At 41.5% G+C, this 17,446-nt stretch overlaps 1 protein-coding gene across 1 annotated transcript in view; it reads right to left on the bottom strand.

Moving 5' to 3' along the window:
- Nucleotides 1–17,446, bottom strand: part of PTPRG (protein tyrosine phosphatase, receptor type G) — a 396,402-nt gene that overhangs the window by 44,083 nt on the left and 334,873 nt on the right. The gene's annotated exons all lie outside the window — the stretch shown is intronic.

The raw sequence follows: 17,446 nt of genomic DNA, 5'->3' as shown, positions 1-17,446 counted from the left end.
TAGTGACTGCAAAACAGGTTTCAAATACATCATTCAGAAAGAAACACTACAGACAAAAAAACATATTCAGCAAACAGTTCAAACCCAAATCTACCTGAGACACTCGCATTTCCAGGGAAAATACACTTACTGTAAAAGTTTCTGCTGTGTAACAGCCAGCAGACAGTAATACAGCATCTGTAACTGCTTCAAATCATGATGCTCTGCTATGAAAGTTATTCTTCAAACACAAAGTTTTTTTATTTGCAACACTAAAGCCATACAACCCTCCTCCTGAAAACTTGTATTACATATGATTCTCCAGAAAAATGCAATAGGCACTTAGCTTGGGCCCGAGGACTCATCTCTGGAAAGGCCTATAGGCAAGAGCAGAACTTAAATCCACCTGACTCATTTTTACCTGTATTTAATGCAAAGCAGAGAGCACAGGCTGGTCATCATAGAAAAGGTACTGAGCAGAGTAACATCAAGAGATCCAGGGAGACTCTGCATGGTGATGTTAACTGAGGCAGGGTTTTCCAACACCAGCGTCACTGCTCATTGCTGACTTAATGAGCTGCTTGAGGCTGGAACTGAATATTTAATGAGTCTTGCTTGGTGTGAGCAGCTAACGTGGCAGGAGAAGGGTCTGCTCTCATCTGTCGGGTGCTAAACAATAGCTTCCCATTTCAGAATGATCCCCCTCATTGCCACCCTTCAACTGCTCCTCAACACCTGGGCAAAGTTTGCGGGAGGCCTGGTGAGCTGAGCTTTTGTCAAGTTGCTGGTTCCCTTGCTCAAACATATTTGCACATAGTGGTTTCTGAGTTCCTGCCTTGCAGTCTGGTGCTCTGTAACTCGGGCACTGTGCTCCCCACAGAGAAGCCGTGGGCAGAGCCGGCTCCGCAGACTTTGTCAAAGTAATTTGTGCTCCCTTTGTTTCCAACATCCATACATGCTGTGGGGGGAAAAAAAGGCATTGAAGACCAAACCACTCTCTTAGGTGAAACCAGAACCTAAAATAATCCCAGATCCTTGCTTTCGATGCATCTGTACTTCCTACTGCACAGGCACAGTGCTTTATAACACAAGCACAAGCTGTGGCAGCACAACTTAAGACAATACAGAAGCAGGAGAGAGCGGATTTCACAGCATGGAGTCACTGTCTGGGAGCAGCTTTCTATTTTCAGGCATGATGTCTTGCATTGTGCTGAAGTTATTTATTTACTGAGTATGCTCACTAAATACACTCACATATTCTTTTGTTAAGAAACACCATAAGGTGAATTCACACATGAGGATGCAAGATGTGTAATAGTCTCACAGCATTTAAAAACATCAGTTGAACTCCCCCCGCCTCGCCACTTGCTCCGTTCTCATTTTTTTTTTTTTTTTGGCAGCCTTTTTTTGGACAATGCACACCCTGGGGGCACGCAGCAGAATAAATCAGTCACACATAAAGAAGAAACTATGAATATGAAACAGGCAAAATGTTCCTGATTTTGATGTATTTGGGGCTCTTTCCCTTGAGTCAATAGTACAGAAATCCTTGAATGGCTTCTCCTGGTAATGAAGGCCTTAAAAAGGTGTTTGATAAAAAAACAGACCTTTATATAGGGATTTACAGGATTTTTTAAAGCTGATGATACTGAAGAAAAGCAATTATTTTTTGTTAATTTGTTATTTTATACTCTGAGAGGCTCGGATAGGCTGGCATTATGGTTTTACATGCAGCCATAAGATGGCTTTTTCTTAATAGCCTCGAAACATGTAATTGTGTCAGATAATTGCATTGGGTGGTATTTTAAGGCCCACGATGGCGATAGCTGAACACCCAGTCCAGTGCAACTGCTAAGCACCATGTTGGAAGAACGATGTATTAAATGAATATTTCACATAGTAAAGTTTGCTACAATCATTAATGTCATTAAAATTTCTGTGTTTCAGTCCTGGAAGACTCTCTGTAGCTATTTTGCAAAGGCAGTCACCATGGAATTTAACTAAAGGTTTTCTCAAGTCACAAACATCACACTACTCTTGTCTTATGTAAATACCTACATAATGCAGCATGTTCATTACTTCACAATAATGGATACTGGCCCATTAGGTGAAGACATGCCTCTCAAACTGTTTTTTTCCCTACTTGCTCCTAATTGCTGTACATACTCCAAGTTTAGCCTCTCCAGGTGAGGTCACTACGCAAGGGCCATCTCATCCCTCTCCTGGTGACTCCTCCCACGTCCCTGCGACTACACAGGTTCAAACTTGAGAGCAGGATGAAGCTGATCAAGCTTTAAAAGACCTTTTACAGATTTAATGAACTCACTGGATCAATTTTCCAGCAAGTTCTGCCTACTGGGTCTGCTTCCTACTCTTGCATCTTTCCTCTGTGCAGCACCAGGAGGGAGCACAAATCTCAGGGAGCCAGGCAGATGACTCCAGTTTGGATGATATCCATTTTTCCTGAGTGAGGAAATATTGGGGCCTAAGAAGAGCTTTTGCAAACTCGTGTCTAGTAATAAATACTGGTATTTGGTATCAAGGCTACTGAGAGCTACTTCAGACAATTCAGTATCTTCCTCCTCCCCCAGTTTAGGATGCTCCTTTCCATCCCTTGGCATTTCCCCTACCCATTACCTTTCCCTCCAGATACAAACCTGAAGTGGCAGCAGTTGCTAAGGCTACAAGAGGCTGCAGTAAATCTAAGTGTGTATATGGGGAGGGCTGGATAAAGGAAAAGGATGAGAGCAGGAAATTGCTTGTTTCGAGGCACTGGAGGCACAGCCTAGGAGAGAGGGTGGAGTGGATGCAGGGCTAGACAAGGTGCAAATCTACACCTATTCTCACATGAGCACAGTGTGTATACATGGGCAGGTGTTTGCACCTGTGCGCCCACTTGCTCAGTCAGCAGAAAAAAAGTGCCAGGTTTTTTTTCCTAATAGAAGCAGTCCTTAGTGAATGCACAATTGGGATCTGTCATGGCATAAATGATTATTAAAATCTTAACAACTGAAGCACTGATTTTAGAGGAATTATAGTATTTCCGCAGCCCTGGTTGAGGAAAAGAAAACCACAACCTTGATTTCACTTCCAGAAGACTTTGGGGAGCGCACATCTTTTCTGTGAAATACTAGAGTCTGTTGTCTCTGAAATATGCCTGTGAGCAGTGAAGCACACCGTTTTCTCTAGCCCCATATGTTTTTTTGGCTCCCTTTCCCTGGGGTACAATAACTGTGCGAGATTGTGGTGATCAGACACACGGTTGTCACATATGGACCCAAATGCAGAAAGTAAAACACTGCGAGATTAGCATCTCCCCAGAGAAGGAGAAGTGGCAGGGGTTGGACTGCAAAGACAATGTGAGGGAGAGCATCCTCTGCCCAGAACCTTTTTGCAGAGATACTGGCTGTGAATTACTAACGTAAACTAACAGGATGCAAAGTCCAGAGCAGCAGCACCTTGTTACCAAGCTGAAAGCATAAAAATATGACAAGAGATGGTCTTGATTAGCTTGTTCCATCTCTGATGAGCAAAATATCAGATTAGCTTCTGCAGAAGTAGGTTTCCTTTGGTTATTAGTTACTAAAGATCAAGCAGTTTCTTCTTCATACTCCTCTAAAATCAAGAGGGAGAACTAGATCTCATAATGGCCTGAAAGCATGGATGCATTTTATTTTCGTGTAGAAGACAGTTCCTCAGTGTTTAGTTAATACTGCCTCCAATAGAAACACACAGCACACCACACCACAGTCGATGGGAGCGCTGGGAATTGCTCCGAGGGCAGTGCCTGGCCTTTACTCCTCCGAACTGGGTCTAGTGCAGGCAACATCCCCTGATCTGCAATGACAGGCGGGGGATCTGCAGTGCTCCGGAGCAGCTGAGGCTGGGAGAGGAGGAGCAAGCCATTATTGCAGCAGGGCAAGCTGGAACCACCAGGGCAGCGGCTGAACAAAGGAAAAATCAAAGGGGAATGCTTCACGTTCCAGGAACACCCAAGAGCCATGCCCTGCCTCATGCTCTGAAGTGACCAGCCCATCCATTGCTCCTCGTTCACTGCAGATCTTCTCCGTCTTCCAGGTGTTTATGTTGGCTGGAGCACTGTGTATTCCCTCTTCAAGGCCAGCCAGTTTTATACTACTTTATTTCTGTAAGAGGATCTAGGAGCTCTCAGGTCTGGGTTTCTTGCAACTACTCTCTTCTTGGGTCATTACCTCCTAACGCATGACCAGTTCAGGGGCAGATGGCTTGAAAGGGTCCTGGAGGGCAATTCACTACTGTCAGAGCAGGGCAAACCTTGTCCTTCAGGTACCCTTCCTCCAGAAACAGCCTCCCACAGACAGAACCTCTGCAGAATGCACATTTATTAACAAAGAGACCAGTAGTCCCTGCAGCCACCCAACTCACACACAGTCCTTAGCTGTGGGGAGAACAGGCGAAATTGAATCTGTAAGAGACCTTTAAACCAGGCTGGACAGGACATGGCTTAGTCTTTATCAAATGCAACCTGGATACAGGCATTCATTCACCACGCTCCTCCATCACAGAGTGTCTGCAAGTAACTCCCAAACAAAGACGCAAAGACAGGAAATGATCCCCTTTCACTACCTCTGTACATTCATTCTCACTTTCAATAGAAGAAAAGCTGCTTCAGATTCTCCTTGAACTATTTTGCATGTTTTCCAGGAGACACAATTAAGATTGGTTTCTGCTGGCACCAAAAACAAAGTATGTATGCAGTCAAGTGTACTAGTAACACATGGCTCTGCACTTTAAACTAGCTTCACTATTCCTTGGCAAGCATTTGTCACTGTCAGAATTGGCAATGACTCCTCAGAAAAGAGCACAGACTACGGAACAACAGAAGTGCTGCAAATCATGACCATGTCACCAGCAGAGCAGTGGATGGGAGCCTGGACAACAGCTGTCTGCAGTCTGCACTGCTCTAGCTGGGGTCATCAGTCACTGATTTTTATGAGCAATAAAACTGACTCAAGCGTTAAGAAGAAAAAGAGGAGAGAAAACCACACGAAAAAAGCTGATCTTATGAATATGAATAAGTGACCAGCATGGAGCAGTGATATTACATTCATTGTATCAGATAGGCATCTGCATTTACTCTTTTTTTTGGCCAGAAAATGGCTTATATTGCCCCAATTTTATACGATTATTTTCTTTCCCAAGTCTTAACGCTTAATGATCAGAATTCAAAAGCTGAGTTACAAAAGAACCTCTGCCATGCTGGAGCTGTGAAGGCAGTGAATGCTGACTGAACTGGAGCTACTGGAGGATACACAAAGCAGGAATGCATAAAAACTAGGAGAATAAAGGAAAGCTGAAAAAGGAACAAAATTTCCCTACAATAATGCTGATTTTCCTGCAGATGCCTCCTGAAGGTGATTCGTCTTCTCCCCACAAAGCAATTTCTGCCTTTAACATTCTTGAGCAGTGTTAAGCATCACACAGATACGGTAACTGGAGAAGTCTACATGGTACACGGGTAGGTTTCAGAAGTGCATGGCATGCCAAGTCATTGGCATCTTTTCCTGGACAGAATGGTGAAAAGTAGACTGTCCCTTTCAGGGGACTTCCTCTGGGTAGGGAGAAGTGTTTTTTCACATCAGTGAGTTCTTGCACAACCACAGAGTTCCACAAAAGGTTCCAAACGCTAATCACTAGTCAAACTACATATTCTGCAGTATTACAGGGAAATAAGGACAGGAAAAAAAACTGGGAAAAGGCTGATGGGAATAAAAATGAAGGTGGACAAAACTTCGAGACAGTATTTGTGCTGAAGAACATACCACTAGTAAAACTGTTCATCTGAAAAACTAATCTGCAAACAAGACTAGGGATTTCTGACACGGAATGATAGCTAATTTAATATTTATGGCCTAAATTTGCCAGCTGACTACACAGCTCTCCGTAAAATTAGAAATCCTCTTCTCTCCGTCCTTTGAGATCCCACCCTGCACCAGAGCCCAGACACCCATTCACATCACATACGGTATCCAACTCAGGCATTATACAAGAAGACATAATTTTTACAAGGGGATTCATATAATTAAACAGTTAAGAAATTACAACACACCCCCAGAGGAGCTGCCTTCCAGTCCTCCCCCTTCATCAGCTGTGAGACCCAGAGAGCACCCAGGTGGCCAGTGAGGAAGTACACTTAGAAAGCTCTTTAATTGCAAATCATAAGTGGGTAAGTCTTAGTTTAACTCAGCACAAACATTTTCCACACTTCCTTGTCCCATCTTCCTGGTGTCCCTGAAGAACAGTGAAGGTGACGGTGAAACCTTATTTGCGATGACACTTGGCCCTTTGACACTCGGTAGCTAATTACTCTCCTGGTGACCTCTGACAGGGCTAGAGGCACCAGACCTTCCCCTCCTGCTTTAATCAATACTCACAACAGCTGTCTTGGACACACTCAGCAATTTTACAGATGACTGAATGGGTTTACTCATCAGTATTTTCTACTGCAAAAGAACAAGCTCCCTGGTTATATGCATCACTACACCAAACTTCAATGTTTTCAGACAAAAATGGGATAGACAAACCTACAGGAGGTATCTTAAAATGGTATAAAAATTAGGTACATTTTTAAAAATCAAAGGGAAGCCTGACGTATTCCTTTTCTTCTCCCTAAGCCAACTATTTATGTAATGCAACATTTATAACAAAGGCTAGAAAATCACAGAGGAAAACAAAGATATGCCTTTTCCAATCAAATAATACCTTAGGCAGTTCCTATAAAATGTGTACTTCCAATGCCCTAACCATCCTGTAATATTAAAATGGAACCTTAAAACTTTCTCACAGAAGGAAGATGGATTTAAGCAGGTGAAGAGTTGTTCTGTAATCACAAGAGCTACAGCAATCAATGAAGAGTGCCTCTTTATAGAGAGGAGCTTTTACTAGCACCTCCAAGAACTCAAAATTGGGCAAACTTGATATTATCATTTCAGGACATGAATTCCCTTTGGCACGATGTATCTTAGGAAAGGAAAGAATAAAAACAGGGTAGCACACTGGGAGATTAAAATACAGGTAATTTTAAACACCAAGTGTAATTCATCTGGATTGGAAATAGTGTTATAGGGAAACTGAAAGAGAGATGATCCAGCCTAGGAGGGGATAGCATAAACAGAGAGACAGCAGTCTCTCTTTGGAATATTCACCTGAATGTCCCTAATTACTCCCACCTAATTACTCTCAAAATGGAAGAGCTCTGCTCTTTCCTTTGCAAAAATATTCTTTCAATCCTCCAAATCATTGGTACCTTGAATTGACAGATGTTTTATGTATCTCAAGCTGCAGCCTAGGATCTAAGATGATTAACACAAAAATCTCCTAAAAATTTAGCCACAGCTTTTTCCTCTGTTTTAATGGCCATGCCCATCTTCAGGCAGAAATGCCAGTTTGTTAAATGTAATGAAATACTCAATGGGAAGCTCCATCTTTCTCAACACACATGTCCACCTGCACCTGGACTAAAGCTGCATGTGAGAACTAGGAAGATTTCCCAACACTGCTGGACATAATTCATGTTTAGCTTATTTGGGGCCAAGATAAAACACTAAAAGTGTGATTATTTCCTTTCTTTCTTAATCACTGTGTATTTGGAGGGTGGGCTTTTTTATCGGCCATTTCAACAAGAAATAACTGTTCAAAAATTTTTATGGTCTCTCTGCTAACTCTGTTTAAAACACAATTAGAAATGGCTTTACACCTTTGGAATCACAGCACAAAGGAAAAGAAATGAGCAGCTGGCACCAAGAGCAGAGAAGCAAATCATTTAGTACCTGGTGGATAATGAGAACACTGAAAATACACTACTTAATGCTAGTGCTCTGACAGGGCTGCGTACATCACCTCATCACGCTAATACAGACAGACCGGGTGGCAGCCAGCTGGTCCTTCCTCCCCACCCATTTCCCTGAAAGCAAAGATTTGTAAGCCGCCAAATAATAAACCTGGACAGAAGTCTTGAGGATCATTAATCTCGCTATCAATCAACCCATTTGGAGATTTGCTTCTTGCTGTCGCTGATGCTAATCTGGTACTGACTCGAGAGCTCTGGGGAAGCCTGGAGTATGTGCATCTGAGGAATTGCTTTAATGAGTTTCTTGCATTCAAAGGTTAACAAATGTGACGAGGAAACACAAATATCGGGACAATAAACTGCCATCCACTGAACCAAACCACCGAGAAATACCGCGCTGTGCATTCTGCTGCGCTATGTGGAACACAACCCCAACTGGCTCTGGAAAAATGCCCGAGTCAGATGCCAGGAGATGTGCTGGCACCCTGTATCTGCTGGGATAACTACCCTGGGCACAGCTCTGCACTAACAGAGCTGTGCTGCAGAGAAATAAGCTGTATTTGCCCAAGTAGGGCTCTGGTTAAGTCAGGCAGTCAGTGTGGTGTGAACAAATCCACTGGGCTCCCTTCGCCAGACACCACAGACCCACGGCAATTAAGGTATCACAATAAAAAGCCCCTGCATCAGTAGGACCCTTTCAGTAGCAATTGTATTAAACTGCTGTATTTTCTGTGAGAATGTTTCTAAAAAATAAATAGCATCAACAACAACAATATTAATACATCCCAAGATAATTAAACTACAAGAAAAATCTTATTAATACCAAAAAAGCAGATAGCAGGATTAAGCATACACAGGCATAATAAAGAAGAATAGAAAATAAAAACAACATATATTTTAAACTACCATCTCCACAGACCAAATAAGCCATAAGAAAAAAATCTACAGTTATAAGCAAGTAATGGAGGTAGAATCCACCACACCATGAGGCAGAGGGATGATCCTAACAGTGCGTGAAATGAAGTGAGGAAGAGTTCCCTTTTCAAAATATTTATTAGGAAAAAGGCATCTTTGAAGTTTCAGGCCTATAACCCATTCAAAACTTCTTGAATTTTAGTGCCAAGGAAATACACATTTCTTACACAAAAAGGATTCAAAGTATGAGACATATCAGAAAAATTACCACAATGTCTATTAGCAAGCTCCCAATTATATAAAAGAGTCAAGAATTGAAAAATCATAAAGTAACAGACGTAGAAGAGATTTTGCTTTTAAAATATCAGTTGAAATTATTTTGAAAATGAGAAATGGAAAACTAGAGACTGCTTTCATCCTCATGACAAACTCTTCTTCAGCAAGAATTCACTCAGGCAAAAAAACTTTGCCTTCCTGATGTTTTAATCAGTGTGTAGAAACAGTTACTAATCACAGGAGCAGAACATTTTGATATAAAAGTTCATTGCAGATAAGCAAAACGGGAGAAATTCAGTCAACCTATGTTAATTGTTAGAACCCTTAACACCAGATACAGTTTAACATATTTTCTATTTATGGACCATTCTCTTTGTATGAACTATTTCTAAAGCTTTAATCTACCTTTTATTAAGGTCTTTATAACCTTTCAGTGAAGGTTATAAATGGTAAATGTGGAATGGAGGAAAAGGAGAAAAAAGCCCACCAGAACCGCAGTTCACATCTTAGGAAGAAGACACGAATGCTTCTTTAAGTATGAAGAAACGTGCCTGGATCCAGCAGGCACTTGCTCAGAAGGAGACACATAATTAAAGACACGCTCTTGGCTCCGCATTTCCTTTCTTTGAAGCTCAAGAAGGTACGTGGCTGCAAAGGCACACACACTGTCCTCGAGGAATCTCCTGGGTGAACTGTTCAGCCCTGACACCTCTAGCAAGTCACAGCCCTTTTCCTCCTGTATTCATGCATTTCCTTTCCCTGCTCTGATGAGATCTGTGGTGGTGCTTTGGCTGCCATCAGTGCAGCAATCGGACTGTGAGCTTGGCAGCAGGAAAGACAGCAGCCATCACCATGTCCAGGAATGCAGGCAAGGGGAGATTCCAGTGGGGACTAAGGTCCTGCTGCCAGACCCATCCCAAATATTTTCATCTCTGCTCCTAGCTGGGAACTGTAGTAACAAGTTCTTGTTTTATTCTAGTGCTTTAATTCAGGGAGTTTTGTGAGCTAAAAATGTTTAAAATGCAGACTAAACAGCAGAGTATTTTGCCACTATTTCTGGTAGTTTTGTCCCAGACATTTGGTTTCAGATCTGTGATTTCCTGTCGAGAACACACAAGTGTGAAATACTTGTTGATCCGTTTATTCATTTGCCTCCTGGCTGATCGTAGCCATTTTGACAGAATGGATAAATTGACTTGCTCCTTGTTTTTTTTTTTTTTTTCCACTTGCTTTTCCATCGGCAGAAGCACTGCCCTAGCTATCACTCCTACACCCTCACTTTACATCCTGCACCCTCCTTTTAGAGGCTTTCTAAGCTAATTTCACACAATATCCAGGTTGTCTGAAATGCAACAAACAAACTCTTGTTATAGCAGCTTCTGCAACTCCATCTGCCAGATGAAAACAATACATAATATTTAGAGAAATTATTTTTTAACAATTCAAACCCAATGAATACTTTACATCACTCTTTGTAACACGAGATATATCTGTGACAAAAGCAGTTCGTTACTCGAGGCAGGATTTAACTGTTTATCTACAACACATCTCAGCAAATCATCTATTTTTCCAAGTCATGAACAAACACTGCAGCTTGGAAAGGGAACAAATCTTGATATTCTCATTGAGGAAATGGCAAAGGTAACAGCTTCAAGTGATCAGGCAAAACCCTGTAACATCAGCACAAGATTCTCAATGCAAAGTGATTTCATCAGGCTAACAAATGAGTCACTTTTCTCCAGCAGACGTGCAGCAGAACACAGTGCATTTAATTGATGTGCCCTTTTATTGCAAAACATACTGTCTCCCTCTAGTTTGACTGGAGCAATGGGATGCAGCATTGCCAGGAAAAAGCTGAATAATGCACACTTGGCACCACGTAGTAACTAAATGTTGATTCACGGAAATTATGAGACATTCAAGGGGACAGGTCCCAGGCTCCAAATTATGCTCCACTCTTGTAATGCCCCCATGTGATTATAGCAAGTTTGCTTAAAATTTGCTGCTCACTCTTCTAATTGGATTCCTGCAAAGGGCAGTTTGCTGTGCCATGAGCTTGTCACTTTATATTCTGCTTTAACTCCAAACCACTCAATTAATATTAAATTCCATTTATTATAAAAGCATTTGTTTCTACCCATACAGTGCTATCAGCGGCCATCTCATTAATATTCATTTCCACAAAATAGCCCACTGATTTTAAGATCTCAGATACAGCTAGTAACTTTAAAAGGGAAAAATATGTGAAGCCAGAAAGGTCAAAACAGAACATGAGCTGTAACAGAAAACACCCAACCCATATGACTTTAATTCCTCTCTTGCAGAAAGCTCAGTAAATTCAAAAAGGTTGTTAGAGAACAATGACAATGTTAGAGTTAATCCAGTCACCAGAACAAAATGAGGAGTGAGGTTGCCAATACATCTCTCTCTGGGATGGGGAGCTGCTGTATCTGGTACACCAAGGGAAAAAAATGTTGGAAGAAGGCATGGAAGGTAATGCTCATCCCATGCCTTATCTCCCCATGAGCTGAGCTGCCTACTTTCCAGGCTTATAAAAAACCCAAACAAAACCAAAAGCAGAAAACTGAGAAGGGTGGATAACCTTAAGCCCTGGGCTAAGGTCAGTTTAAATCCCCTTCTCCTCAGCATGATTCTCTGTGCTCATCACGTGAATTAGCACAGCCTGTCCCAGCTTGAGAGTGCAGAAGCCCCACTGGACTCCACACTCACTGTCCACAGAGTGATGGAGCACTGGGCTGAAGATGGTTTAAGTGTTTCAAAAAAAGGTGGTGTAAAGCTCAGGGATTCTCTTGCACACACTTTCAGTACCAGGAAGCATTGCTGAGGAAAGAGAGGACATCCAAGTGCAAGCTGAGACTGCCACTCACCACAATCACAGTCTGACTAAAACACAGACTTTTCATTTCCCCATGGGCCCAGCTGCAGCTTGGGTTACCTCCAAAGCTCATGAAATGGGAGCATTTCTTCTCTGCTCAGCAGTGTCCAGCTGCTTCTCATGCAGAATGCTCCTGAGAGTGAGATTACACATTCAGACATAGTGAGACAAAGCAGCTGCTGAGAATGTCTATCAAATGCAGTGATTTCTTCTCTTCTGCTCTCTTAGTCTGTGCACCTCAATAAAACTATGCTGCAGGGATAACAGGTAGTAGTGGTCTCCACCTATACCTTTAAACTGTACAACAGAGAACTTGTCCCACATAGCTCTGTGGCTAACAAAACCAGGGAATGTTGAACTCTAACCTTCTGCAACCACAAGGAGCTAAACTGATTCCCTACAGCACATCAGTGCTGCTTTTGTAGAGGTCCAGGCTCTGCTAAAAACCAGATGGAACCTAAACTTACGGGCCTTTAAATATGTCAAGCTTTTCCTCACAGAGACACCATAAAAAAATCTTTCTTCTTCCCATCAATTATTTTATTAATCAGAGCACACATGGCAACTCCCTGTGTGGCACCGCTCAGGGTTCACCCTATCAACGTAAAACCTTTCGAACTCACCACCTCGGGTTTACCACTGGGATAACAATGCTTTTGTACCTTAAATTAAAGAGATGAATTGACACAGCCTGGCACATCACTGTGCAACAGCAGACACCTAAATCCAATACTGTTTGCTGCCCCTCTGCTTCCCATAGATTGTTCAGGCATTCACTAGAGGGTCTGGCTCAGAAAACCAGAGAAAGGAGAACGGGCTCCTGTTGCACTGCTGCAAACTGTGCTTTTGCTTTCAGGACTACTCTCCTTGCAGAATTTGAAGCACAAGCATATTCTGCTGTAAGACAGCAAAGCCAAGCCTACAGGCCCTGCTCTGACAGCCAAACACGCTCCAGAGAGCTGCAGAGCCCATGTAGGTCTCCCATCCCTGTCTCCACCACGGGGTTATACGGAACAGAAGATTCTTGATCGCCCATTTTCTTAAAGCTGTTTGTGTGAGGACCTGAGTCAAATTATTCTTTCTCCCCCAAAGAGCTGAACTGGCATTTTTACCAAGACTGTGAAGCAGTTGCGAAGTGCCCAACCATTTCTGAAGAGCCATCAGGGAGCCGGTGCCAGCTCCTTATTCACAGGTGACAATCATTACCATAAGCAGAAGAAAAAGGCTTCTGCCCTCCTGACTGCAGCCAAGTGCTCCACAGGAGTCGGCTTTGCAGTGATAAATGTCACGTTTACAATGGGGTTTGCAACACAGAAGTCCATAATTTGCTTTCCAGGGACCTGTGCTTGATTATCAGGAGAGTTAGAAGCATTCACTGAAGTCTAATGAATAGAATTAACACATCATTTAAACAGGGACTAATATGTATGCAAATGAGAAAAAGTTAAAAATAAGAGTTCAAGCCATAATTTCAGAAAATGTAGACTGCATCCTTATGAAATATGAATATTTCAATTCACCTCATATCTTTACATCTATGTTAACTGCTTTGCATGTGAACAATAGGGTGCATCAAGCCCATTTTGATTTTTATATTTGAACTTGGACTTATAAAATGGATTATATTGAAACATGAATAATATATATGCTAATTAAAACCTGCATTTAATGACATAAATAAAAATGAAGACCAACAGAGGCTAATTTTCATTTGAAAATTTCCTAATGACTATATTTTCCTTTAGAAAGCAAGAACTTTGATTCCATAGTCTCAGGAAAAAAAGAGAATACTTTCGTAGCTCAAATTGTTTTAAAAATATTTTCATTTTTTTTTATTCTTTAGGATTGATCTCCACAGAGATAAAACTGCTTTGCCTAGATAGATTCAGTATTAAATATCACCCAAATCAAACTATGGTGATTTGTGCATGCAAATGGTGTGATTTAAATATTAATTATTATTAGATTTTTTTCTGATAAGGAATTACTGTTGATAAATATAAAGTTTATACACTGCTCAATATCACAAACATGTCCACAGTATCTCCGATAGATGTAAACCAAGTAAATGTCCTTGATGCTTAGGCTGTTAATCATTCTCTGCCTTTCTGTTCCAGGTCCCCAAAATTAGGCAGAACAAGGGCAGAGGACAATTGTGTAGTTATAGGGAGACCAAGTATTAGCAGAAAACATGACTTCAACTTCTGTTCATGCAAAGCCTACAGAAAAGCTTGCTGAAGAATAAACAGATTGCAGGAAAAGCTCTTTTAAGTTAAAAGGCTTGTTTCTACCTATAACAGTGAGGAAGGTGGTGAAAAATCAGTTCATTCAAATGAGTATGGAGCTTGTAATGACACCAGAGCCAGGAGAATCTTTTTTTGCTGTTGTGTAAATGTTGGTTTTGTGGATAAGAAGCCCAAATTCAGCCTTAACTGACAAAACCAGCATTTGCAGTTTGCTTTTCAGAGACTGCAAAGCCAACCCATTTACTCTGACTGAAATAGCAGCTGAATTCTTCAAAAACAAGGAGCTGTACGATCGGGAAGAGACTAACCATTCTGGTACATCTATGTCCTGAGCTTTTATTAACAAGCAAAACAAAATTAAAATAATACAGCAGGTATGAGGACTGCCTCTTTCTGCCTTTCACTGGGAAATTCCAGCAAGGGGGATCAGGAGATGCCATCCCTCTCCCTGTTTTGCAGAGGGCTGTGCTCTCACTCCCATTCAAACCTCACATTTACGCCAAATATCCACCATCAGGGGAAAACTCCATTTCCTATCTCCAGTCACTACTAGTGAGGGATTTGCCACAGCTGGGAAGCCCCTGGATCATCAGCCTCATGCCTGTGCAAAAGGAAAGACATCCCTTTACACGTGACTTGGAGAAGCCCCATCCACATGGATTCACCACCTCAGCCCCAAGTCCAAGCTCCGGCATGACAGAACTCGCCTCCATCCACAACAGCTTAAAACGTCCCTAACACGGGGGTGAGAGGGATAAACTCAGGCTGCTACAAAATGTGAGGAATTTTACCAGCCCTCATTGGAAACTTTCTGATGGTGGTTAAAAAGTGGTTTTGCAGAGTGAATCACTGTGCGGAAATCCATCCATTTAACTCGATAATTTGATCAGAAAGAAAACATAAAACAAATTTGAGCCTCTAGGGAATAGAACATTTGTCATTAGTGAGACATGTTTTGATTTATTCTCTCTCTTTTTTCTTTTTAAACATTAACGATACTTTTAAAAATTCAAATTGGGCTTATTTCTGTTACTTCATAAAAGTCAATTTGGAGGACATTTCAAAAAGTTTTGCTCTATTTTGGAAAAGACAGGATTTCCAAAACATGAAACAATCCACCGATTGAGACCCAGGCATGCCGCCTACGCCTATTTCAGCTTAAAAGCTGGAACTCAAATGGATTTTAACCTGCAAGTCAGTAGAGTAAAACACATGCTGTTCATGGCAATAGAGGAACTGTTTTCTTTTAAACTAACAAACTCAGTGTTCTCCAATAAACTGAATGAACTCACGTACTTGCAACATTTGTAATAGCAGCACAACATGTGCTGTGCATTGCTGTGTGTTGGTTTTTCCCAAATTGTACAGGTTTTAAGGACAGTAAAATGAAGTCCACCCCTGTTTGCTATTGTTTTGCTAGTCTGCAGATTCCTAGCATTTATCCAAGCAGTTAAGATTGCTGAATTGATTTAATATTCTTACTCTATAATTTTACACTCAGACCACATCCTGCTGTGAAATAGCTGGTGCTAGTGTTAGTCCAAATGCTGCTGTGGGACTTAGGACAGCACAGGGTCCTTCAATAGCTATATTTTATGGTTACAAGGAGAGAGAAAAAATATAATTTATCTGGTTGCTGTGGTTAATTCACAGTTTCACAGCAGAGGTATACTGTTCCCTTAGGGTACATCTAGTTGTATTATAGGATATTTCATTCACAGTTTGTCCGAGACATTCCTCTAGCTCTGAACCTTCCAACTTATGAGACTGAATCTACTCCAGAAATACCTGTATACACTTAAACACATACTCTTACATACTAAGGATATTAGAAAATATATTAACTAGCAAAAGATCAGTAGAAAACATAAACTAGCAACAGATCAAATGACAACAAGAAAACAAATTGTTTCTTTGAGCTGAGAAGGGGAACAGAAAAAGAATGCATCCATTTTCTTATGAAAGATTCCTTTTTTTCTTTTTTTGTAAAGTGATTCAATTTCACAAAAGGCATTCATGAAATTTGTTTCTCTTTTAAAATACCTCTCAGAGCTTTAAAAGTCAGAGCTCAAAAATTTTAAAGCTGTATACAAGTTTCCCGTACAGTAGCCTACAAAAGAGCTAATAGATGATTACGAGAAGACAATGGTATCCTCCAGCCTGCCATCCTCTACCACTGTAGTCATGAAAAACGCCACACTCCTCATAGCACACTGTTTCTCAGCACCTACCAACCTGTTCTTAGTGGAGCTTAATTAGAATATTTCGATATTTAAAACTTATTCAAACTTTTGCATTATAAACTACTACCTTTAATCCAGTAACTGCACAGATGAAATCTTGCTCTTTTTTTTTCCCACACCTCACCGTTACACCAGCACTGGGAAAGGCATTTCCAGAAAAAATATGTCTGCAATTAATCTATTTAATTAGTTCCACAGAAACGAAACACAAAGATCGATTGCAGTCGTGCTGCAGATCCCTCCTTGCCTGACTTCAGCTGCCCTTGCTTGTTCTCCTCTGCTCTCTCTGCAGAAGAAAGTATTTCTGTAAAGGTTGGGGAAATTTGGCTACACCTCTAAACAAAGTACATTCAAAGGGTGTCAACAGCAGTTTTCCAACTTGCTGCCAATACTTTTGCCTAAACTCCACCTCCTTAGGGGTGGGCCATAGGCAAAGCACAGCAGCAGTGTCTCAGCTCTGGGGACATGGGACACGTCTTTTAACAAAAAAAAAAAAGTATACTTTTTGGTTTTGGGAGTTTTCAAGGTCACCAAGATGATATTTTGAATTCTAGTCTTCCACACCCGAAGCACGTATTTCTCCTGTTGTTTGGCTCATGATTGCATGCTTGACATTATCTTTTAAAATAAAGGTGAGGCTGATCTGGGCTCCCACTGAGCTCAATGGCCACATCCATAAAAGTGCCTGCAGAAAGATGTTCACACAACTGACCCACATGCTACAGACACTTTTAGGGTAAGAGTTCTCATTTAAAGGCACTGTTAAAATAATCACAATCCAGCAGGCACCAGAACTGCCAGTGCTGAGATAGGTAGTTTCACAGCTGTGACATTTTGATTCTTCAATCACCATTCCCCTTCTCCTGTGCATGAAAATACTTCCATTCTCTCCAGGGATGTCTTGATTCCCCCACTCTGGGTGTTTGCTCACAGGGTCTTTGCCCTTGGCACCAGAGTGGTACCCAGTGCTGCCAACAGGGCAGTATTGACAGGAGCAGTTTAGATGGTGCCTTAGCTAACACACAATGGGTGCAAACAAACTGCAGCCACACCAGCCCCTTCT

This window comes from Empidonax traillii, unplaced genomic scaffold (assembly GCF_003031625.1).
Source record: "Empidonax traillii isolate 1590-97213 ecotype Southwest subspecies unplaced genomic scaffold, ASM303162v1 scaffold104:size2570737, whole genome shotgun sequence".
Taxonomy (NCBI): Eukaryota; Metazoa; Chordata; class Aves; order Passeriformes; family Tyrannidae; genus Empidonax; species Empidonax traillii.
Note: the sequence above shows the minus strand (reverse complement) of the source record. Positions and strands in the feature narration are given on the sequence as shown.